A 9,189-nucleotide genomic window follows, 5' to 3' on the forward strand; every position below is an offset into this window, starting at 1 on the left:
TCTGTCCTTCACAAAGACATAATGAAGTAACCTTCAAAACTAACATATTACATTATAACATCCATATGTATTTCAGAGACTTTTATCATTTAAAATAATAATAAAACTCTAAATCTCTAACAGGCATTTGTTTTTTTTTATAGCAGTTTTACTTTCACAGCAACTCCAGAAGATAATTTTGACAACTGGAAATTGCCTGCAAGTTCAAGAGGGGCAGAGGACTGAGCAGCTTACACTTGTCTTGTGTATTTTGATGACTTTTTTCTGATGAGTGTAGCACACAAAACGTGCTTAGACAAAATGGTAAAAAAGACTTAAAATAGAATCACAGGGAAAACTTTTTTTTTATTTGGATGGAGTAAGGGAGGGTCAAAACCCCTGTCAGTTTATTTATTTATTTTTGTGATCTGTGTTGCATTGGGGAGACTTCCCTTCACCTCCTGTTCCATAGCCAAAACAGTAAGTGAGAGGAAATCCCTGAAAATTAAAGAAATTCCTTGGGAACCCTCAGGTCACTAGAACTAGTTCCTTATTGGAAGATTTCCCCTATATTACTTTTCTGGGGACAACCCAAATTTGGGATTTTCTTTTAATTTCACTTTCAATGATAATGGTAAACAAAACAAAGGGTGAATATCCCTAACAGGGGGCACATACAGCAATAAAAGCTGACGGGTGTTCTAATCTCTCTCCACTCTATATAAAACAAAAAATAGCTTTTAGTTGTACTTTAATGGGCCATTAAACCTTTTTCTGTCATCAGTCTACTATGTGATGTTTCTATGTCATTTATGTATCTACGAAAAAGTTTGGGAGTTTGTGTATCTTTAGCACTTAGTAGCAATTTATCACACCACTCAATATTGTGGGGTTAACACATAAAACACAATCTAAAGGATGAAATCCCTGAATGCCACAATAAATGAATCCACAAGAAACCAGTCAATAATGGCCTTGTTTGTTGATGAAAATTAATGATATGCTCTGGGATAGATGAGAATTGCTCCCAGGCTAAAATTATATATTATAAAAATATTCCGGATTACCATGAACAGAGCTCTAACATCAGGCTGGTTTGAAGACAGGAGTGATGAAGAAATGGCACAGCAAATGGTAACCAGGCATAGTCCATTTATTGGTCAGTTCCAGCAACAAAATGTCAATTGTGATTCACCAGAGTTTCAGCTGCCATGCTATTTATCCAAAATTTTGTTAAGGAGCAAGTAAAGAGTATTTTAGTAAGTACGTATGTTGTGTTATAATTGCAGAATTTACCTAAAAGTAATTTTTTTTTACAGTGGGGAATAAAATTATTTGATCCCCTGCAGATTTTGTAAGTTTGCCCACTTACACAGAAATTAAGGGTCTATAATTTTTACCACAGGTGTATTTTGAATGATAGAGACAGAAAATAAACCAAAAATACATAAAAAACACATGACACAAATGTTATAAATTGAGTTTCAGTTCAGTGAGTAAAATAAGTATTTGAATCTGAGCAAAAAATGGCTTAGTATTTTGTGGAGAAACCCTTGTTGGCAAGCACAGAGGTAAAACATTTCTTATAGTTAGTGACCAGGTTTTCACACACCTCAGGAGGGACTTTGGTCCACTCTTCTTTATAGATCTTCTTTAAATCGTTAAGGTTTTTTGGCTGTTGCTTGGCAACTCAAAGTTTCAGTTCCCTCCGTAATTTGTTTATAGGATTAAGCTCTGGAAACTAGCTAGGCTACTCAATGAGCTTAATGGGCTTCTTCTTGAGCCACTCCTTTGTTGCTTTGGGGGTTTGTTTTGGATCATTTTCATCAACGACCCATCTTCAGTTTTTTGGGGGAAGAAGGTTCTCATCCAAGATGTTACAATGCATGGCCCCATCCATTTCCCCCTCAATGCGTCAAACTCCGTCTGTACCTTTAGCAGAGAAACAGCCCCAAAGCATTATGTTTCCACCTCTGTGCTTTAATGTAGGGATGGTGTTCTTAGGGTCATAGTCAGCATTTTTCTTCCTCCAAACACAGCAAGTCCCCCTCCTCAAAAAGGCACATGTACAGTCATGCCAATGAACAGCTAAATGATTCAGAGAAGGATTGGGAGAAAGAGCTGTGGTCAGATAAGACCAAAATTGAGCTCTTTGGCATTACCTCAAATCGCCTTGTTTGCAGAAAGAAAAATGCTGACTATGACCCTAAGAACAACATCCCTACAGTCAAATATAAAGGTAGAAACATAATGCTTTGGGGCTGTTTCTTTACTAAAGGTACAGGCTGACTTTACCTCATTGAGGGGCCATGGGACAGGGTCATGTATTGTAAAATCTTGGATGAGAACCTTCTTCCCTCAGCCAGAACACTAAAGATGGGTCATGGAGGGGTCTTCTAGCATGACAATGACCCAAAACATACTGCCAAGGCAGCAAAGGAGTGGCTCAAGAAGAAGCCCATTAAGGTCATGGAGTGGCCTAGCCAGTCTACAAACCTTAATCCTATGAAAAAAAATTATGGAGGGAGCTGAAACTTTGAGTTGCCAAGAAACCTTAAGGATTTGGCGAAGATCTGTAAAGAAGAGTAGACAAAAAAAAAACCCCTGAGATGTGTGAAAACTTGGTCACCACTACGAGAAATGTCTTACCTCGTTGCTTGCCAACAAGGGTTTCTCCACCAAGTACTAAGTCATGTTTTGCTTGGGGATGAAATACTAATTTTACACACTGAACTATAACCTAATTTATAGCATTTTGTAAATGTATTTTTCCTGGATTTTTGGTTGATTTTCTATCTCTATCATTTAAAATACACCTATGATAAAAACTATTTCTTTGTGCATGGGCAAACTTGAAAAATCGGCAAGAGATCAAATACTTATTTTCCCCACTGTATTTTTTTTTTTACATCTTAATACTTCAGGCTGACTTATTAAAGTAGCTGAGAATCTTCACAATCGATAAAATGTTAAAGTATTCAATTAACTTATACAATCATGCGAAACGTAAATCCCTATTTTATCTTCACATGGTCAGAAAATTAACATTAATATTCACACACTTTATTACCTGAAGATTCCCAACTCATTTAGTAAATCAGCCTAATTGCATTCTTAAGGACTGAATCTCAGTCTTGTATCTGTGGTCTTGAAAATCATCATGATGTTTTATCATACATGTTCTTCAACAATAATTTTTCACACTGGAGCTGGAAAAGAGAACAAAAAGAATGTTTAAAAGTAACAATGTGAGAATTTTTTTAAACATGTTTATAAAAAGTAGATCAATTCCAGACACCTTGCCGTGTTTTGATTTGTTTACTCTCACTGGTCACTAAGGATTAGTGAAATTGACATATTTAGGCAAAATACAAAAATAGTTAATAGGGACGATGAAATTTGGTTGTTCTGTGATGTTTTTAAGGATCCACTTCTTTTTTAAATGTCTCATAAGAGTTATAGAAGCTACTTCAAAGTATCCTGAAACTGTGCTTGTGCCAAAAACTGCCCTTCGTTTGTCTCATTGGTCTCATTATTTTTCAACCTTTGACAAAAAGAAAAATTTAACAGTGAAAAAAATGAAAAAAAAAATAAAGAACATAAAATTAAACAAACTAAACTGCCCAAAATGCAAAAAAGACCCTCTAAATAGAAATACAAATCAAGTCAATTTTAAGTAATTTGAGTTGCTCAATGAGTGAAATTAAGAGTTGAATTTATAAAGCATGGAATATGACATTTACCAAGCAATGGAATGTAAAGCTTTTGACAAAAAGAAAAAATTGACAGTTAAAAAAATAAATAAATAAAAAAAATAAATAAAGAACATGTGATACTTGTTTATTGAATTGTTCATGACAGCTGTTTGCCTGTTTTCCCAGGCACGTCGCTTCCTGTTTTTACACCATGATCTCCACGCTACACATTGCGTTCTAGAAGACGGTTGTATTATGGATCGGTGGTGTTAATTATATATCTTTTTTGTATTTGTTAATATTGTATTCTTATATTTACTTTCTCAATAAAAATTATTGAAAACTAAAAATAAAGAACACACAATTAAACAAACTAAACTACCCAAAATGCAAAAAAGACCCTCTAAATATAATTAAAAATCTAGTCAATTTTAAGTAATTTGAGTTGCTCATTAAGTGAAACTAAGTGTCAATTTTATAAAACATGGAATTTGACATTTACCAAGCATTGAAATGTAAAGCTTTTGACAAAAAGAAAAAAATGACAGTAAAAAAAAATGAAATAAAAAAAAAATAAGAACAGGAAATAAATAAACTAAACTATCCAAAATGCAAAAAAACCCTTATAAATTAAAAAAAAATTAAGTAAATGTTGCATAAGTAGCTCAATGAGTGACATAAAGGGGCACATTTATAAAGCATGTAATGTGACATTTACCAAATATTGAAATGTAAAGTTTTAACAAAAAACTGACAGTAAAAAATGTAAGAACAGAAAATTTTAAAAAACAGTAAGCTACCCAAAATGCAAAAAACTCTTCTAATTTAAAAAAAAACAAGTACATTTTGCTTAAGTAGCTTAATGAGTCAAATTAAGGGGTACATTTATAAAGCATGGATTGGGACATTTAACAAGCATTAAAATTGAAAACATATACACCATGAAGCTACACCACCAGCAGGAAATATTGAATGTAGAATTCACTGCTTTATAAGTATACCCTTAATTATTTCAAACTGTGCCGAAGTCACTGGACTCCAAGAGCATGTAAAGGAAACATCAGACTTTATCTAAAAAAAAATCTTTAATCTTGGCCTGAGTATACTATAATTTGACATCTTCACATAAGGCTTGCTTGGTGAGGTGCAAAACTTTGGTATTTTAAACCAAAGTCTGCCAAAGAGACACCAGAATTTATCCAGAAAATCTCTAATCTTGTTCCCAGTGCACTAAATTGTGGCCTCATCATACAGACTGGCTCCCCAAGCTGTTGTTTACAAAATAAAGAAAGTTTGCAGGGAAAATCAATTTAAATGTAATTTTGTTTTCTTTATATATGTCAGTTTTACTGCATCAGGTTCCATACATGGTACATATGCACCACTTTACAGGCAGGCTAAGAAGACCCCTCAGGCACTATATTTAAAGATTTTTTTTTTCTTTTTTATTGTTTCCTTTTAAGCATCATCAAAATCACTGCTCCTTCAAAAACATTCTTTTTTAAAAACTTTTTTGCATAGATACATATCCCCCAGGGCAGTACCTGGGCCCCCATACCTTTTTTATGTCCAATACCTTGCATATATACCTTTAAATTGGGGACTTTTGATTTTTCAAATTCAGGTCCCATAGACGTTCATAGGATTTGGGGTTCAAACTTTTTCCATGTTCAGGAGCTCTGGTGCGAACCGTACTGGGGAGTGTTCTGCCCATAACTACTGCACGGCACGGGAGCTGAAAAGTTAGAAGCAATCACTGTAGTAGTGGTGCCTACTACAGTGATATCCAGCTTCCACTGGCATATTCCAGGTATAACATATACAAACTTACAGTACATTGGTCCAAGCTAGACCAATATAACCATGCAAAAATATACATACCTGGAATTCACACTTTAAAGGGGAAAAGGCGGTATTTGGGCTGAGTAGGGTAAAAAAAAGTTTTAAAAATGTTTAAATTACAACTTATTTTAATTGAAATTTAAAAAATCACATAGCTTCAGTAACATCATATGCAGATTGATAATCATCCTTTTGATCTGCATATTAATGAAACTAAGTAATCTAAGGAAACTGAGTAAATATAGAGATAACAATGTTACTTTGTATTTTCTTCTGTTTATCTTGCATCTGCACAATGTTTATTTTGTCATTCAATCAGTTTTTTTTTTTTTTTTTACAGAAACAGTCTATATGCCATGGCGCTAGATCACCCTAGCTGATGCTGGTGATCGGAGTCCAATAAAAAAAGGATACTGCTCACAAAACCACTAGTTTTATTGTCAAAAAATGATCTCCATCCTTATAGCGCATCAAATATATAAAGGACTAGCTGCGTAAGTAATACCCCATGTAAAAAAAAATAAAAAAAAATATTTGCCATGCCATAGATTAGAGCTAAAAACAGTGGCCTCAATTTACAGACTGGCTCCCCAAGCCAAAATAAAGAAAACTTGCAGGGAAAATCTATTTAAATGTAATTTTGTTTTTTTATATATGTCAGTTTTGCTGCAGCAAGTTCTATACATGGTACAGATGCACCACTTTACAGGCAGACTAAGAGGATCATTATTTTTCATTTTTATTGTTTCACTTTAAGCATCATTAAAATCACTGCTCCTTCAAAAACAATCTTTTTTAAAAACTTTTTTGCATTGAAACATGTCCCACAGGGCAGTACCTTTTTTTTTTTTATATTTTTATTTAGAAAGCCAGAAACAGTGGAAAAAAACATTGGCATACAGAACGGACGACGTCAAAGTAAAGTGCATACACACCAAACCATAAAAGTGTTAACACAATGGCTATTAACATAGAAAAGGCAGCATGAACCCAAAATAAACAGTGGAGCCACAACATTGCAGCTGCATAAAGTGTATGCAACGCCCGAAGGTGCGTGAGCACCCGCATATGGAGTAACATGTCCGTAGGAAATTCCTTCTGTCTCTGCCAGATTTTGAGAGATAGAACAAAGGTAGAAAAGCTGCAGAGAGAAGAAGGCAGAAATGAGGGAGAGGGAAGAAGAAAAAAAAAAGAAGGGGGGGAGTGAGCGGGCGGCGGGGACGGCAAAGGCCAAGGTAGGATAGGAGGCACGGATGTGAACATGCTTCAACTGTCATGACTTTGTGAACACATCAGGGATCTCCCCCTGTCAGAGAGGATAAACATATTCCAGAAACCCCAGATCTTCTCATACCGCTCACGTCTATGTTGAGCCGTGAGGGTCAAATACTTTTTTTATGTTCAATAATTTGCATATATGCCTTCAAATTGGGGACTTTTGATTTTTCAAATTTAGGTCCCATAGACTTTAATAGGATTTGTGGTTCAAACCACCATGTTCAGGAGCTCTGGTGCAAACCAAACTGGGGAGTGTTCGGCCCATCACTACTGCTCAGCACAGGAGATGGAAGTTTGAAGCAATCACTGTAGTCGTGGTGCCTACTACAGTGATATCCAGCTTCCACTGGCATCTTCCAGGTATAACATATACATACTTACAGTACATAAGTCCAAGCTACACCAATATAAACATGCAAAAATATACATACCTGGAATTCATCATTAAAGGGGAAATGGGAAAGGATTTATTTGGGCTAAGAAGGGTAAAAAAAGTTTTGAAAATGTTTAAGATACAACTTATTTTAATTCAAAATTTAAAAAATCAGATAGCTTCAATAACATGTAAAACAATAAATTATTTTCCGCGCTGTGATGTATATTTTGGTGAAAAAAATAAAAACAATGTATAAAACCTGAAGCTGCTGCTCACTAGGTAAAATACCAGAAAAAACTAAAAACATAAATAGACAGCGCTAACAGGTGACAAAATGTAAAATGAATTATAAATATATATAAATGTGCTACAATAATTAATTGGTGCCCTAAAACATGGATGCTCTAAAAAAATTGATTGGTACAACCAAAAGGTGTATTTATAAACAATACATATATAATAAATAATAAAGTGCTATGATTAAGTGTCCATAATATAACCATTAAGGTGCAAAGTGATTTGTTAAGGTGCAGTCCAATAAATGCTTCTTCAACAGAAAACTAAAGTGCCAAACAGGTGTTCGAATCCATAAAAGTGCCCAAGTGCTCTTCAGGAAAAAGGCCCCCAATGGGGATGCACTCACCAGATTTTGGGTAAAAATGAGCCTTGAACATGTATAATGTTCCTTGATCGGATCACAAGATCGATGCAGCTACCCTAGCATATGAGATATCCCTCAAACGGATGGATGGATGACATGCACCTCATAGACTGGCTCCTTAATAATTCGTCTCCTCTCTCTCTCCCATGTGTGTTTCAAATATAAAGAGAGAAGCCATACATAGTGAAGCCCGTAGTATTTATTTAAAACAGAATGGTAAGAATAATACTCACAAAGTATCTTTAAAAAATCGGCAATAAACAGCATTAAGCAGCCTAGCACAGTCAATCCTCTAATTTCCGTGTCGCTGCCGGCGTGCGTTCCACGGTGGTTAACAGGAAATGACGCTGCAAAAGCTCCGCTGCCCGGAAGTGCGTCGACGCGTTTCGCCCGCCTTAATGGGCGTTATCAAAGACCTTTGATAACGCCCATTAAGGCGGGCGAAACGCGTCGACGCACTTCCGGGCAGCGGAGCTTTTGCAGCGTCATTTCCTGTTAACCACCGTGGAACGCACGCCGGCAGCGACACGGAAATTAGAGGATTGACTGTGCTAGGCTGCTTAATGCTGTTTATTGCCGATTTTTTAAAGATACTTTGTGAGTATTATTCTTACCATTCTGTTTTAAATAAATACTATGGGCTTCACTATGTATGGCTTCTCTCTTTATATTTGAAACACACATGGGAGAGAGAGAGGAGACGAATTATTAAGGAGCCAGTCTATGAGGTGCATGTCATCCATCCATCCGTTTGAGGGATATCTCATATGCTAGGGTAGCTGCATCGATCTTGTGATCCGATCAAGGAACATTATACATGTTCAAGGCTCATTTTTACCCAAAATCTGGTGAGTGCATCCCCATTGGGGGCCTTTTTCCTGAAGAGCACTTGGGCACTTTTATGGATTCGAGCACCTGTTTGGCACTTTAGTTTTCTGTTGAAGAAGCATTTATTGGACTGCACCTTAACAAATCACTTTGCACCTTAATGGTTATATTATGGACACTTAATCATAGCACTTTATTATTTATTATATATGTATTGTTTATAAATACACCTTTTGGTTGTACCAATCAATTTTTTTAGAGCATCCATGTTTTAGGGCACCAATTAATTATTGTAGCACATTTATATATATTTATAATTCATTTTACATTTTGTCACCTGTTAGCGCTGTCTATTTATGTTTTTAGCTTCAATAACATCATATGCAGATAAATAATCATCCTTTTGATCTGTATATTAATGAAACTGAGTAAATATAGAGATAACAATGTTACTTTGTATTTTTCTTCTGTTTGTTTTGCATCTGCACAATGTTTATTTTGTCATCCAATTTTTTTTTTTTTTTTGACAA

Source organism: Pelophylax lessonae (assembly GCF_965119305.1).
Source record: "Pelophylax lessonae genome assembly, chromosome: 4".
NCBI classification, from domain to species: Eukaryota; Metazoa; Chordata; class Amphibia; order Anura; family Ranidae; genus Pelophylax; species Pelophylax lessonae.